The sequence below is a fragment of the Panthera pardus genome, unplaced genomic scaffold (genome assembly GCF_024362965.1).
Source record: "Panthera pardus isolate Hobbes unplaced genomic scaffold, ASM2436296v1 HiC_scaffold_15, whole genome shotgun sequence".
NCBI classification, from domain to species: Eukaryota; Metazoa; Chordata; class Mammalia; order Carnivora; family Felidae; genus Panthera; species Panthera pardus.
This window is the reverse complement of record NW_026526710.1, coordinates 130,183-146,441: the sequence shown is the minus strand read 5'-3', so window position 1 is coordinate 146,441 and position 16,259 is coordinate 130,183. Positions and strand designations below refer to the sequence as shown.

The 16,259-nt window shown below is 47.7% G+C and overlaps 1 long non-coding RNA gene across 2 annotated transcripts; it reads right to left on the bottom strand.

The window, feature by feature from the left end:
- Positions 1 to 237: 237 nt before the first annotated feature.
- LOC109277770 (uncharacterized) lies at positions 238 to 5,848 on the bottom strand. 2 transcript variants are annotated; one of them, XR_008422090.1, is made up of 3 exons: positions 5,382 to 5,848; positions 2,020 to 2,103; positions 238 to 961 (listed from the first exon to the last, which is right to left on the bottom strand). It is a non-coding gene; the product is annotated as an uncharacterized LOC109277770 (long non-coding RNA). The 2 variants fall into 2 exon arrangements; XR_008422089.1 differs by lacking the exon at positions 5,382 to 5,848 and adding an exon at positions 2,513 to 2,895.
- Positions 5,849 to 16,259: the final 10,411 nt, after the last annotated feature.

Below are 16,259 nucleotides of genomic sequence, written 5' to 3'. Positions count from 1 at the left end.
GGCCACCAGACTGTATGTCGGAGGCGGCTGGAACCTAGGTAGAAGCAGCTTCCAAAAATATGATCTAGCAAGCGAGGGATGGCAACACCATTCCGGACACAACTGCCAGCATCTGAAACTGCTTTTTGCCAGGGACAGGGTGGTGCTGGTGGGCGGAGGGGGGGAGGAGAGAGAGGCCGGGGCGGGGGGGGGGGGGGGGAGGAGGGGGGAGGGGAGAGGGCCCGGGCAGCAGGGTGGGGGGGGGCACCGCTGGACATTCACAGGGCCGTCGGTTTAACTGTGTCTACTGAGCATTTCTTACGGGCAAGGGAGACACGGGGCCCATCAGCCACGGCCTCGTACAGGTTCCAGACCCGTAGGGACAAAGATATTACTCTCACACCGGTGAGTCTATACTGGCACTAAGAAAAACACTCTCAGGGAAAGGAGTCCGCTTCAGTGAGGGTGTATTACAGAGGTGACAGAGTGGCCCTTTGTCAAAGCAAGCAGGATCGAATTACTTCCTGCCTAAACCCCGTCCTGGTTTCCCATCGGTGCCCGTTGCCCAGGCAGGGCATAAAGCCTCCAGCCCTCCCTGGGGCCCACAAGGCCCTGGGCCTGGGCCACCTCCCTCCTCCACCTCTCCCCGCCCCTCACTCCCTGAGCTGCAGCCACCCTAAGCCTCTGGTGGATCTTCTGATGTGCCCGGCTTGCACCCACCACAGGACCTTGGCACGTGCTGGGCTCACCGCTTTAAACACTCATCACTGGTCTCCACAGCAGCTCCTTCGAGGTCCAGCTCCAATGTCACCTCCTCAGAGAGGCTTCCCCTGGCCGGCGCATCTAAAGAAACACTCCTTATCACATCATCCTGTTATATTTCCGCGACACCCGGATATCGTCCGGCCTGATTCTGTCTGTCTCCTTCACCAGTATGCCTGTCCTCACACCAGGGCCCACAGCGTGCGAGGGGTGTGACGGTCTGTGGAATGAATGAATGAGTGAGTGAGTGAGTGAATAGGGGACCTGACCCCAGCGGGAGAGGTCAGGGAAGGCTTTCTGGGTCGCCCTCTGATAGACAAGGAGGAACCGGGCTGTTAACCTCAAATCTGGCTGAACACCAGAATCCCGGGGGCTCTCAGGCATGCCGAGCAAGGTCCAGGGATCTGTGTCTTCACATGCCTTCCAGAGGCTTCTGACGAACACTCCAGATAGGCCATGGGAGGGGGGAGAAGGCCCTTCCAGAAGCCCAAATGTCAGGAGGGACTCCCACGCTGACCTATTCTCCAGCTCCTTCTCACTGAGACAAGCCCGAGGCTGTCTCCCTTTCCACCCTCTCCTTGAGGCGGCTGAGATCTAAGGCGGCCGGGCACCTGATTCTGCACTTGGTGTTGGCTCCCAAGGGCCCCCGCCCCGAGCCGCGGTTAGTGCAATCTGGCTCCGTGGGAAAAGTGCATTTTGCTTCCAGCTCCCCTGTCCCGGCCCTGCCCCCGCACCGGAAAGGGAGAAAGTTGTCAGGTAGGAAGGTGTTTATTTCGGCAACGTGTTTACCACCATATGGGAATCCAGCTCCTGAAACTCAATTCTTAGGAGCCTCCACGGAAAGAAACAAGACACCCGCACCCTCTGAGCTTTGCTGCGAGGGGGGGACAGCAGGGAGTCGAGCTCTTTGTCTCTTCCTTCTCCTTCCACGGCCCCTCCCCATCGAATCTAAGATTTCTCCTGCACGGATAGGTCTTGAATTCTTTGCTTTCTCTCCATCTGCGGTGGTTTCAGAATTGGGTCTTCCCTCCTCCCCCCCCCCCCGCCCCCAGCAGCACCCGCCCTGCCCTCACCTTGATTACCCACTTCTGGCCCCCAGAGACACGGAATCATTTCTGTTGTGACACATCAGCTCTAGCTGGACAGCCAGATGCCCCCTGAAACTCAGGTGTCTCCAAAGCTCAAAGGGAAAGCGGCAAACGGTAACCGGAGGCTAATTCTTCATCTCCCCGCGCTATATTCCCTTCTGCCCACCTGCCCCAATGGCTGATATCCTACCAGTTTCTGATTGAAGAAGAATCTGGGGGAAGGTCAGCACTTTTGCTGTCTTCCTGTTGGCACGTTTCATGTTCCTTGGAATTTCTGAAAAACAAAGAACCAAAGTGAGAGTTTTCCCCAGCACAGGACTGACAAGAGGAACTGAGTTCGAGTAAAACAAAACACAAACTCTTATCTTCCTGCAGAACAGTAACTCAGACGCTGTTCAGAGCAAACACTCTCTCCTTTAAGAAAGCACCTTTTGGGACGCCGGGGGGGCTCAGTCAGTTAAGCATCCCACTTTGGCTCAGGTCACGATGTCACAGTTCGTGGGTTCGAGCCCCACGTCGGGCTCTGTGCTGACAGCTCGGAGCCTGGAGCCTGCTTGGGATTCTGTGTCTGTCTGTTGGTCTCTCTCTGCCCCTCCCCCACTCATGCTCTGTCTCTCTGTCTCTCAAAAATAAATAAACATTAAAAACAAACAAAAGAAAAAAGAAAAAAAGAAAGCAAGCACCTTTCAAGCCAAGAACACAAGCTCTCCAAACCCTATGAGGAAAGGTCAACTTTGCAGTTTGTCTGAATATGAGCCCTGTACAATCCCTATGGTAATTTTACATCTCAAAGCCTCAAGGAAAGCTTCTGGAAAGCCACAGGAGAACCTGGTACTAGACGCTGCCTTCGAGGGGGGCAGCCAGGGCAGGGCAAGACTTATTTTCTGCCCAGACCTGTTTATACTTGTGTGGCTTTAACACGTATCTCTGCAGCCTGTGGCAGTTCTCCAGAAAAAGCAAAGCCTATTTTGTATGAAAGGACATAGTCAACAGGGTGAAAAGGCAACCTAACAGAATGGAAGGAAATATTTGCAAGTCGTGTGTCAGATAAGGGGTTAATATCTAGAATATATACAAAGCTCCTGCAACTCAACAACAACAAATCAAAGAACCCGGTCAAAAAATGAACAAAGGGGGCGCCTGGGTGGCGCAGTCGGTTAAGCGGCCAACTTCAGCTCAGGTCACAATCTCGCGGTCCGTGGGCTCGAGCCCCGCATGGGGCTCTGTGCTGACCGCTCGGAGCCTGGAGCCTGCTTCGGATTCTGTGTCTCCCTCTCTCTCTCTGCCCCTCCCCCGTTCATGCTCTGTCTCTCTCTGTCCCAAAAAAAAAAAAAAAAAAAAGTTGAAAAAAAAAAAATGAACAAAGGACTTGAGTAGGAATTTCTCCAAAAATGATGTACAAGTGGGTCGACAAGCACATAGAAGGATTCTCCGTATCGCTAATTATCGGCGAGATGCCAGTCGGTGAGATCTGACCTCACACCCATCAGGATGGCTACCACCCAAAAGACAGAAAACAACCAGCACGGCCGAGGGCGTGGAGAAATCGGGAATCCAGCAATCCCACTTCTAGGTATACACCCCGAAGAACTCAGAGCAGGATCTCGAAGAGAGAGTCACACACGCGTGTTCACAGCAGCGTTATTCACAATAGCTGACAGGTGGGAGCAACCCCAGCGCCCGCTGACGGACGAATGGCTCAGCACGATGTGTTCCAGCCATACAGTGGAATATCATCCAGCCTTGGAAATTTGGAATGGGGCGCCCGGGGGGGCTCAGTCGGTTAAGCGTCCGACTTCGGCCCAGGTCACGATCTCGCGGTTCATGGGTTCGAGCCCCGCTAGCGCTCTGTCTCTCTCTCTCTCTCCGAAATAAATAAAACATTTTTTAAAAGTTCAGAATAAAATTCCGTCACCTCCTACAACAGGAGCGAACCTCGAGAACATTATGCTAAGTGAAATAGGCCAGTCACAAAAGTCAAATACGGATTCCCGTTACGTGAGCAGATTTACTGTCTGGGGGGGGGGCGCCAGGGTCTGGGGGAGCGGGAGCGAGAAGTTCATGTTTAATGAGCTTCTGTTTTCCAAGATGAAAAAGTTCTAGATAGCCTTAACCCTGCACCTTCTAGCTGTGCTCGCTTCTAATGAACAGGATGTGGCACAGGCGATGAGGTCCGCCTGGCTCTCACGGGCTGCTCGCTCTTGGACCCCAGACCAAGTGCCGATGCTCTGTGCTGTGTTCTAGCCAACAACCGCCACCGAGGACCCAGCCCAAACCAGCACCAACTGCCAGCCGTGCGAGGGAGGGAGCTTCTTGGTTTCCGCAGCCACTTCTGACCCAAGCACCTGACAAAGCTGCGCAGGGACCGCCCTGCTGAGCCCGGTCACCCCCAGAGCCGAGCCACACAATCGTTGGACGGCGTGATGTCCTGCCCCTAAGTCCGGAACGGTTTATTAAGCAGCGACAGATAACTAAGCAATCCTGCGGAATCATTTTCATTATGTGTGTATATTAGGTATGCTTTTAATACCTCATAAATAGAATTAAAGGGCCATCTTTTACGGGGGCGCCTGGTTGGTTCCATCGGTCAAGCATCCGACTCTTGATTTTGGCTCAGGTCACGATCTCAGTGTTTGTGAGTTTGAGCCCCGCGTTGGGCTCCAAACCTGACAGCTCAGCGCTGAGCCTGTTGGGACTCTCTCCCTCCCTCTCTGCCCCTCTCCCACGCATGCTCTCTCTCTCTCTCTCTCTCTTCCAAAATGAAATAAATAAACTTAAAAAAAGATCAGCGTTTAAAAATATAATTTAAAGGATAAGTAAAGCCCTACGGCTGCTGTTCAAGTCTAAAGATTTGCACAAAAGCTCAAAAAAAAATTCTAGATCAGTTTTTGCCCCTGTATCTCAAGGAAATACTTTCAGCTTTTTTTTTTCCTGATTGTGAAATATCTTAAAAGTATGCTATATAGTATAGCATCATGCACACCGGGTACCTAGCACCCAGACCTAATAAATCTTCCTATTGTGACGTATTTCTTTCTGCTTGTTTTTTTTTGAAAATGGTACCAAAAAAAACAAAAAAAGACATAAATTTAACATCTTAACTCTTCTTAAGCGCGCAGTTCAGTGCTGTTAAGTACATTCACGTGGCTGGACACAGAGGTCCAGAACTTCTGCATCTCACGAAAGTAAAGCTCTGTCCCCATAAACAACATTTCCCCGCTTCCTCCCTTCCCCAGCCCCTGGCAACCGCCACCCTGCTTTGTGTTTCAATGAGTTCGGCTACTTTAGACACTTCATATAAGTGGAATCAGGCAGTAGTTGCCTTTGGTGACTGGCTTCTTTCTTTCAATTGAGGTGAAGCGACAGAAAAGTAACATTTTCCTACGAACAGTTCGGGGGCATCCAGTCGTTCCACGGCGCTGTGCAACCCCATTTCTGTCTATTTCCGAGACTTTTCATCACCCCAGATCAAACCCCGCCCCCATTAACGTTACTGCCTGCTCCACCCCCACCCCCACCCCACCCCACCCCACCCCAGACCCTGGCACCCACCAGGCTACTTCCTGTCCCGATGGATTTGCCGATTCTGGACATTTCATATAAATTAGATCAGGCATCATGTGGCCGTACTGTCTCTGCTTGTTTGGGAAATGCAGTATCGGGGCGCCCGGCTGGCTGCGCAGTAGAGCAGGTGACTCCTGATCTTGGGGTCCTGAGTGCGAGCTCCACATCAGGTATGGAGATTATTTAAAAATAAGACCTTAAAAAAAATATATTATTACTGACTGATGCCTCTGTCCAGTACCATTCTAATAACTAATAAAGAATTTTTTGAAATGAGGAACTGTATTTCAGGATGATAACAAGACTCAAACTTGTAGGGACACCTGCGTGGCTCGGTCGGTTAAGTATCCAACTCTTGATTTGGGCTCAGGTCCTGATCTCGCGGTTGGGGAGTTTGAGCCCCGCGTCAGGCGCTGACGGTGCGGAGCCTGCTTGGGATTCTCTCTCCCCCTCTCTCTGCCCCTCTCCTGCTCGTATGCTCTCTCTCTCTCGAATTAAATAAATAAAAACTTTTTTAAAAAAGGCTTGAAGTTGTAGTAAGAATGTCTCCCCAAGTTGGAACCAACTTATTTCACAGACTTTTATTGAGTGACTACTATCGCCAAGCCCTGTTTGTGGCCCCGGAGATACAGCAACGAAAAGGCAGGTGAGGCTCCTGCTTTTATTTTTATTTTTTAAGTTTATTTACTGATTTTGAGAAAGTGAGAGCACACACAGGCAGGGGAGGGGCAGAGAGAGAGAGAAAGAGAATCCCAAGCAGGCTCCGGACTCTCAGGGCAGGGCCCAGTGCGGGGCTCAAAACCGAAAACCATGAGATAGTGACCTCAGCGGAAGTCAAGGTTGGAGACTTAAGGGACCGAGCCCCCCAGGCACCCTGAGGCCCTTGCTTTTAAAGAACAGTGGAGGGGCACCTGGTTGGCTCAGTAGGTAGAGCGTGCAATTCTTAAAAAAAAAAAAAAAAAAAAAAAAAAATTAATGTTTATTTATTTTTGGGAGAGAAAGAAACACTGAGCTTGAGTGGGAGAGAGGCGGGGGGGCACCGAATCCGAAGCAGGCTCCAGGCTCTGAGCCCTCAGCACAGAGCCCGATGTGGGGCTCGAACCTGCGAACCGTGAGAATATGACCTGAGCCGAAGTCGGATGCTTAACAGACAGCCACCCAGGCACCCCCCGAACGTGCAATTCTTGATCCCAGGGTCCGGAGTTCAAGCCTCATGTTGGATGTTAGAAATTTCTTAAAAAAATAAAATCTTAGGGGCACCTGGGTGGCTCGGTTGGTTAAATGTCTGACTCTTGACCTCGGCTCAGATCATGGTCTCACAGCTCTCAAGTTCAAACCCCACACCAGCCTTGTGCTGACCGCTCAGAGCCTGGAGCCGGCTTCTGATTCTGCGTCTCCCTCTCCCTCTGCTCCTACCCCACTCACACTCTCTCTGAAAAATAAATAAACATTAAAAAAGGACTTAAAAAAAAAAAAGAAAGAAAGAAAGCCCAGGCTGGTGCTGCCAGGAGCCGGGGGAGAGACAGCAGAGGTGACCCCTTGGCGGGTACGAAGTTTCCTTTCCGAGTGACGAAATGTTCCGGAGCCAGAGAGAGGCGATGGTTGCACAATGTCGTGAACGGATGAAACCCCGCTGGGTTGTGCGCTCCACCGCGGTTGAAACGGCGCTTTGTGTGTTCCGTGAATGTCACCCCAAGGTTAAGAAGGGGGGGATACCACTCTGCTGGGGGACGCGAATAGCGGCGAGGCTGTGGGGGGCAGCGTGTATGGAAACGCCCTGTACCTCCCGTCAAACTTTGCTGTGAGCCTGAAACTGCCCTAAAAAATAAGGGCTCTAACAAAAAACAAAAACAAAAAGCAGGAGGAAATGGAATGAGGAAGGGAGGAAGGGAGACGGGCCTTGCTCACCCCCTTTCTGGGGTGTTCGGCCGCCTCCTTGCGCCCCCTTGTGGCTCAGGTCGCGATCTTGCGGTTGGTGAGTTCGAGCCCCGCTTAGGGCTCTCAGCGCACAGCCTGCTTCAGACCCTGTGTCCCCTTCTCTCTCTGCCCCTCCCCAGCTTGCGCCCTTTCAAACATAAATAAAACATTAAAATAATAGTAACAATAAATAAATGAAAATCTGGGGCGCCTGGGTGGCTCAGTGAGTTAGGCGTCCAACTTTGGCTCAGGTCACGATCTCACGGATGGTGAGTTTGAGCCACAGGTCGGGTTCCCTGCTGTCAGTGTGGAGCCGGCTTCGGCTCCTCTGTCCCCCCTCTCTCTCTGCCTCTCCCCTGTCTGATCGCTCTCTCCCTCTCTCTCTCAAAAAGAAATAAACGCCTTAAAAGGTAAAATACAAATAAAAATCTTCCCACATGAAAGGCTCTGTGACCGCTCTCAGGTTCTCCATCTATCACCTAAACTCTGTTCCACGTCTTGCCTCCGCACGTATATTTTTCTCCCCACTTGGAGCATTTTTAAGCGTACGGTTCACGGCACAAAGTACATGCCTGCTGTTGTGTGGCCGTCACCTCCGTGCGTCTCCAGAGTTCTTTCATCTTCCCGAACTCAGACTCTGTCCCCATGAAACACTGACTCCCCAGTCCCCCCCACCCCGCCTCCCGCCAGCCCCTAGTGCCCACCATCCTGCTTTCTGTCCCTGTGAATGTGAATCCTCTGGGGACCTCATGTACGTGGAATCAGCCAGTAGCTGCCCTTTGTCACTGGCATATTTCACCTAGCGTGATGCCCTCCGGATTCGTCCATGCTGTAGCAGGTGCCGGAGTCCCCTTCCCCTTGGTGGCTGTTTCCTATTCCGTCGCATGGGTAGATGAGGCTTTGCTGCTCTGTTCATCCCTTGATAGAAGTCTGGGCTGTTGCCACCTTTTGGCTGCTGGAACAGTGCTGGTGTAAACACGGGCGTACCATAATTATCTTTAAGTGTTACACAGTTTAGCTGAAGTCAAGGGTCCTGCGTAGCCACGGCTGCAGAAATCTTGGGTCCCCAGAGCAGATCAGTCGAGCAGTCGCTGAGGATGAGGGCCAGGTGACAGCCCTTGACTGCTTCAGGCAAATGAACAGGCTGTACCTGAAAACTAAGTCTCACTGAGAAACATCACACGTTTTCTTTGAAAGTGACACCCGGGTACCCTTATAGTTGGTCAATAGCTTCGAGCACTCCATATCCGATCTTGCCTCTGCTTCTCCATCCACCGTAGCTAATAATTAGCACACAGTTCAACACCTAATGACAGGTGAGGCAATCAACATAAACATCCAACGCCCTCCTGAAGGCCAAAGTCCCCAACTGATCCACAAAGGGCTTCGAGAAACGTTTTTCGCCTCGAGAGTGGATTTTGTCGCGTGAAATCGTGAATCAGGTCCTTCTTACGTTGGGGGAAACTTAAAATAGTGTCTGAATTAAAGCTGTTCTAAGATCCCATCATTCACCAAGCCAAGATCAAAGTTCGAGAAGCCCCGTGCTGGCTCACATGTGGGGAACCAGGCGCTCTTGGCAATCGGTGGCAGGAGTGCACATTTCTGTCACCTCTTTGCAGGGGGATTCGGCAAAGCCTGTGTAAATTTAAGATGTATATGCCCTTTGACCCAGCAAGTTGCCTTGAGAAGTTGGTTTTTCAGATATACATGCACAGGTGGGCAGAGATCTGTGCTAACAACAGTCTTTGTCGCAGTGTGGATAGAACCAAAGTATCGGAAACAACATGAACGTCCAACAATAGGGGATTGCTTAACTAAATTACGGCTCGTCTACACTGGCACCCATCCAGCAGAACCTTCTGTGATCATGGACTCGTCTCTGTCTGCGCTGTCCAGTAGATTAGCCCAAATCCAACCTTTCTACTGGACACTTGAAATGTGGCTGGTGCAATTGAGGAACTCATTTTGTTAAATTTTAACTAATCTAAAGGTAAATAGGGGCGCCCGGGTAGCTCAGTCGGTTAAGCGTCCGACTTCGGCTCAGGTCATGATCTCGTGGCCCGTGGGTTCGAGCCCCGCATCGGGCTCTGTGCTGACAGCTCGGTCTGGAGCCTGCTTCGGATTCTGTGTCTCCCTCTCTCTCTTCCCCTCCCCTGCTTGTGCTCTCTCTCTCAAAAATAAATAAATAAACATTTAAAAAAATCAGAAAGAAAGAAAGAAAGAAAGAAAGAAAGAAAGAAAGAAAGAAAGAAAGAAAGAAAGAAAGCAAAAGGAGCACCTGGGTGGCTCAGTCAGTTAAGCATCCATCTTTGACTTGGGCCATGATCTCATGGTTTGTGGGTTTGAGCCCCATGTCGGGCTCTGCGCTGACAGCATGGAGCCTGCTTCGGATCCTCTGTCTCCCTCTCTCTCTGCCCCTCCCCTGCGCTCGCGCTCTTTCTCTCTCTCTCAAAAATAAATAAACATTTTTAAAATTTTTTAAAAATATTTTTTATTTTGTATTTTTAAAAGCATCCTTATTACTCATCAAAGGCCTTTGATCATAAAACCCCATCACTTTACTAATTGTTCAGATCCATGCAGACTTGTCTCAAGGCAGAAAATAATATTTGGCTCTCTCTGCTGGTTCTACACCTAACACAAGAACCCGGTCCTTAATCTTGTTTTCTTTTCAAGCGAATAAGAAGACCCAGTTGGGGTCATTTAAGCATTTCTAGAGCCGTCGTATTTAGGGGAAGTACAAAATGAGGAGTGCATGAGAAACTACATCTCACACCTAATAAATACGGCAGCGTCCTGGGCAGACGCACGAAGTGATCTCCCCAGAACTTTTCTTCCCTTCAGCCTCGACTCGGCACGTGGGTGCCGTAAATCATTTATTCCCAAACTTTCAGGATTCTCTTGTGGCCAGGAAATCCTTGGGGCAAAAATGTCTAATCTGTTGTCAAGTATTGTTTTTTAATGAAAGAAAAACAAGACGGGGGGGGGGGGGGGGGGGAGGGGGAGGGGCTAGCCATTTTTACTTCGGATGCCACAACCAAATACTAAATATTCCATATTGGATCTTACATTAAAATGTACCCACCTTTGGGGTGCGGGGCTGGCTTAGTGTGTAGAGTATATAGCTCTTGAACTCAGGGTTGTGAGTTTGAGCCCCACGTGGGGCATAGAGATTACTTAAAAATAAAATCTTAAAATAAATAAATAAACATTTTAGTAGCTACACAAGGTGACACAAAGTGATGCTCACCTCAAGTCTGAAGTAGGGAATTGTATCTAATGTGGGTAACTTTTACTGTTTTGCTTTGTTTAATTTTTATTTATTTATTTATTTGTTTATTTATTTATTTATTTATTTACTTATTTATTTATTTTAGGATTTTATTTTTAAGTAATCTGTACACCCACCATGGGGTTCGAACCCACAACCCTGAGATCAAGAGTCACACACACATTCCACTGACTGAGCCAGTGAGGAGGCCCCCCCTCCTCAATCCTAAAATTCTCAAAGTCAAGTTTTCATATATCGGATACAGTGTACTTTTTTAGACTCCCAAGCAATGTAGCAGGCCTTAAAAACCCCAGCAACTGGGTCTATCGAATCTCATTGACAATATGACCCTGGAAAGAAAGAAAAATGAATTCCGATGACGTCCTACGTGAAATACATAACGTAAAAATCATTAGGTATCAAACCAGGTTTTCTTTAAACAGAAGCAACGATCGTTGGGAATTTGTAACATCTCTTCGAAAGAAAATACTGAAGACCAAGGCAATATGAAATCGATTTCATTGATTTTGAACAAGGCCGGATAATAATCGATCGGGGACTCAATACGGGGATGGCATCTACCTCCAAGATGATTCCAGTGGCCCCCAGCTCCTGGTATTTATACCCTGTGCTGTCCCCTTCCACAGTGGGCAGGGCTGACCTGTGTAACCAATAGGATATTGTAGAAATGTAGGTGTGTGACTTCCAAGGCTAGATCAGAAAAGACAGCGCCTCCTCCGCTACTTGCTTGAATGACTCACTCTGGGGGAGGCCAGCAGCCACGTTGGCTTACCAAGCCTTCATGCAAGACCTGCAACACCATCAGAGACCCAAACCAGATCCACTGGTCTGACTCTCGAATTCGGCTCGGGTCATGATCTCACGGTTCGTGGGATCACGTCCCGAGTCGGGTTCCATGCTGGCAGTGCAGAGCCTGCTTGGAATTCCCTCTCTCCCTCTCTCTCTCCTCTCCCCCACTCATGGCTTTCTCTAAACAAACAAACAAACAAACAAACAAACAAACATTTTTTTAAAAAGAAACTTAGGAAGGTCTTCCTCAAGGCAGTCATACACAATGCAGCACAGACTATTGTCATATGGGCTTAAAGGAAATACTGACCCTTCCACATTGGTTCACCCAGACTCTGGGGTCCACCTCCCTGCTCCCTCCTGCCTACATCTGAATTGGCCACTCCCCTGCCATAGTCCATCTTGATAGGTTCCACTCTTCATTCCATAGAGCTCGGGTTTTCAACACATTTTAAGATTCATTTGATGGTTTGTAAATATGTCCTGTTTATTTTTTTTTAAGATTTTAATTTTTTTAATGTTTATTTATTTGGGGGAGGGTGGAGAGAATGAGCAGGAGAGGGGCAGAGAGAGAGGGAGAGAGAGAATCCCAAGCAGGCTCCACATTGTCAGCGTGGAGTCCCACACGGGACTCGATGTCACAAACAGTGACATCATCACCTGAGCCAAAATCAAGAGTCAGACGCTGAAACAACTAAGCCACCCAAGCACCCCAAGATTTTATTTTTAAAGTAATCTCTGCACCCAACATGGGGCTCGAACTTCCAACCCTGAGATCAAGAGCATCACGTTCCACCAACTGAGCCAGCCAGGTGCCCCAATATGTCCTGTTTACTATAACCATCTCTGAGAGATAAATGTGTCCTAATCATTGTTTATATTCCAACCACAAGAAGAAGAAACACAATAAGAACAACTAAAAATCTTAAAAATAGATTCTACAGTTTCAACAACAATAAAATGAATGAACAGATAGTCCTATTCTGGGCAATGAAGGCACGTCTGCCATGGGGACATCCAGGAAAGATTTGTTTTGTTTTGTTTTGTTTTGTTTTGTTTTGTTTCTAATAAGAGTCACAGGAACGAGATGTGTCACTTTTTCTTCCTGTGGACATTGTCTGATCTGTATGTGATGTCCAGAACCGCTCAGCCATCTTGCTGACCACCCAAGAAAAAAAGGCAACACAGAGGAGGCCAGAGTCCTGGCTCTGAGTGTCTTGTTATAAAGATAATGTATTTCCCTAAGGTTTAGACCAGCCGGTTGAGTTTTCTATTATAGGAAACATTCTGATACAGTAGGGGCTCAAAAAAGTTTTAATTGAGTAGATACCAACAGTTGCTAAAAATAGGATTCCCAATAGTAACTGGTAGAGGGGGAACCTTGAGTGGCTCAGTGGGTTGAGCCATCCAACTCTTGGTTTTGGACCAGGTCATGATCTCAGGGTTCATGGGTTCAAGCCCCACATCAGGCTCTGTGCTGACAGTGCAGAACCTGCTTGGTATTTTCTCTCTCCCCCCCCCCCATGCCCCTCCCCCACTCACTCTTTCTCTCTCAAAGTAAATAAACTTAAGAAAATAAAATAATAGGGGTGCCTGGGTGGCTCAGTCGGTTAAGCACCAGACTTCAGCTCAGGTCATGATCTCGCATTTCGTGGGTTCAAGCCCCACATCGGACTCTGTGCTGACAGCTCAGAGCCTGCAGCCTGCTTCGGATTCTGTGTCTCCCTCTCTTTCTCTGCCCCTCTCCCGCTTGCACTCCGTCTCTCTCTCTCAAAAATAAATAAACCTTAAACAATTTTTTTCATAAAATAATTTTAAAAATGTTTTAAATACATTTGAACTTCCTTAATACAATTCTTTGGTACCAGTTTGATTAAAAGGTATTCCACCCATTAAATGATAGCAACAGTTTACAACAGTGGTTCCCAACCCTGGCTTCACTTTTAGATCCACTAGGAGAGGGTTGTTTGTTTTGTTTTGTTTTGTTTTGTTTTTTTAAAGCTGATGCCTGGTACCCCTTCCAGACCAAGCATTTAGTGTATCTGTTGAAAGCCCTCCGGCCCCGTCTCTCCACTCGCTTATTGCACTCCAGCCATGCTGGTCTCTCTGTTCCTCAGATATGCCAAACCCTGCCAATACCGGGGCTCCTGAACTACCTTGTGCTGCCCCGCCTTCTGCAAAGCTGCCTCCACTCATCTTTCAGGTCTCACTTAAGGAGTCTCCTCCCGGAAAGCCTCTCCTAACCATCAGATCATAAGTAGGATCCCAAACTTCTCCCATTCAATCCGATCATCTCTGCTGCTGTGTCTAATTGTTTATTCTCAAATAAAGGAACAATTTATCTTATTTAAATTTAAATTTATCTTATTTAAAGATAAATAAAGTGCTTTATCTCGTTTGAATAAAGAACTTCAATACAAAACTAGAAAGAGCTAGATTTCAGGGACTTCAGATGATGTCCAGTCAGGACAGTCAAGGAAGGCTTTGTGCAACCAACCTTTGAAGCAGGCCTGGACGGATACGATTTGATTTGTTGAGGTCGGGGTTGGTGGTATTTTAGAAACAAGGAGCAGCTTGAGTGGAGAAAGGCGGAAAATGACAGGAAGCATATGGAGAAAAGAAAGTGGCCAGCAGATAAGGGAAGCAGGAAAGAGAGCATTTTGAGGGATTATATCTGATGAGATCGAGTCAGAAATAGAGGGCCTGCATTGAACGATGGCTACATTAGATGTTGCGGAGTAATTCCAACTGGGGTGGAAAAGGAAGTGGCTGTAGGACTGGAAGAAAAAGGAGAACGTATAAGGCATTGGGGCGGGGGTGGGTGGGTGAAGGGGGTGGGGGGACGCAAAGGGTGAGACGGTTAAAAGCCTCACCAGGGAGAAAGGCAAAAACATAAATTGCTTGGTCAACCACAACCGCTTGGAGGCGCTGCGGGCCTCACGACTAAACCGAAGCCTGTCCTAGGGTTCCCTCTTCCGGCAGAAATAAGCACTGCACACCAAGATGGGCGATCATTGAAAGGCACTTGCCAGTCTCTAAGCAGCATACCTCTGTCAGGGTCATATTTATAACTTGGCGAGGATTTTGTTGTGCTCTCAGACAAAACATGAAAAGGAACACTACCTTAAAATAAATGGGAGCCAGGGCGCCTGGGTGGCTCAGTGGGTGGAGCGTCCGACTTCAGCTCAGGTCATGATCTCACAGTCTGAGTTTGAGCCCCGCCTCCGCCTCTGTGCGGACAGCTCGGAGCCTGGGGCCTGCCTCGGATTCCGTCTCCCTCTCTCTCTGCCCGTCCCCCGCTCATGCTGTTTCTGTCTCAAAAATCAAAACATTAAAAAAAGAAATAAATGAGAGCCATGTGCTTTTCTTCTAGTTTATTCAAGACTTGCAACTGTATCTATGTAGGTGAAATCCTTCCATAGCATTAATTCACGTGTGAAAGCAAAATTCCGGGTGCTTTGACCTATTACATCACTCGGTGAAACTGAACAAGTCTATTCTCTCTGGTCTTTAACTCGGCTCAGGACGCCTAAATGGCAGAAACACATCTCGTTCATCACTGTGTCACTGCAGTTCTGGATTGGTTGGGAGGGGGCCTGTAAATGTTCCACTAGGGATTGTGCTGGCTAGGTGGTTTTATTCCTGAGAAAATGAAATAAAAGGCATTTTTCCTTCATACAGAATGAAAAGATAGTAGAACTCTGTCAAAACTATAAAAGATGTAAAGTGTAAACGCGAGGTGCAGGAGACTGCAAACCAGTATGCTACTTTTTGTGGCAGGGGATATTAAAAATTAGTGGTTGCCTGTATGTGTATAGAGAAACTCTAAAAGTTCGTGGGGGGCGGGGGAAGATGGGGGGTGGAGAACTGGGTGGAGACTTGTTATACACAGTTTTAAACGTTTTATGTATCTGGAACACATGAAAGGTATTACCTACTCAAAAAATTAAAATAGAAAAGTATCATGGGACAACAAATAGTTATAAAAGTTAAGCTCTAAGGCCAATTTTTAATTACCCTGGAGAAACTTATTACATAGAAATCTCATTATTTATGCTATACTTTCAAAATATTAGTATAAAAAAAGAGATGTGTATAAGATGACTTTGCTACAGCACTGTAACAGCAAAAACTGGAAACAAATGTTGGTGGAAAGGTTAAAGAAATTATAGGGCATCCATATAAATGGAATAGCAAGAGTGTTAAAAAGAACAACGTAGGTCTAGATACGGTGGCATGAAAAAATGTCCCTAACTACACTTTAAAAAAAGCTGAGAAACACTGCATTGCAAATGGTCCTATTTGTATGTGTACATACATGTGTATACATATGTATGTATATAAGTAACTATGGTGTATTTATTTTACAGTCCCCCAAAAGGACCAAACCTTAGAAGTAGCTATCACCGGGAAATAATCAGGAACTCAGGTGGACTATCTTGGACTTTATGATACACACAATGTATGTATACCTTGTAATTAAAATGAGCAGCAAACCTATTCTAAACTCCTTTCTAAGAGTAGGCTTATATGGAACTCTCACTTTACACATCATTGATTTTAATGTGCTTCACCTTTTTAAATTTTTTTTTTTAATGTTTATTTTGAGAGAGAGGGAGAGAGCACGAGTGGGGAGGGACAGAGAAAAAGGGAGACAATTCCAAGCAGAGCCTGACCTGGGGCTCAAACCACAAACCGTAAGATCATGATCTGAGTGGAAATCAAGAGCCACCTAGGCACCCCTGTGCTTGTAATTGTTCTTCAAAACTTTTCTAGTACTTACTCTTGTTAATTAGCAATTCCTTTCATTACACTTGGCAGGCAGCACTTTAGTTCAAGGAACCAAGTATTACTGAGCATCCCCACCA